A 484-nucleotide genomic window follows, 5' to 3' on the forward strand; every position below is an offset into this window, starting at 1 on the left:
TGACCTGCACTAAAAGTAGATTCTGAAGCAACAGTGCTAATCGGAGGTGTCAGTAGATCTTTTACAATTGCAGAAAAAATTGGCTAACGTCTTTCATACTTTCGCCAGATGAACTTTTTTTAATTGTTATGTCTGTTGGCATATTATGATTGAAGTAATCAATTAATTCGGTAGGCATCGCATTTTGAGTTTCGACCGATGTTTGATGAGATGAAAATGTAGACGACATGACATTAGATGAACACATTACAGTTGCATCATATCTAAATGTATTGATGCCTTGAAATAAATTCATTATTTCAGCATCATCTTCTTTAATTTCAGCCGAATGAGTAGGTGTAGAGGGTACCCGACTAACATTCGCACATATTCTTTCCGCATATAAATCATATATTTCACATAATGTTTGCTCTAAATTTTTATAGGTGATAGGTGTATCAAGTATTAAAACTTTATTGATTTAATCAATTACGTATTTAGTTCC

Source organism: Olea europaea, unplaced genomic scaffold, assembly GCF_002742605.1.
Source record: "Olea europaea var. sylvestris unplaced genomic scaffold, O_europaea_v1 scaffold2039, whole genome shotgun sequence".
In the NCBI taxonomy this organism is placed as follows: domain Eukaryota; kingdom Viridiplantae; phylum Streptophyta; class Magnoliopsida; order Lamiales; family Oleaceae; genus Olea; species Olea europaea.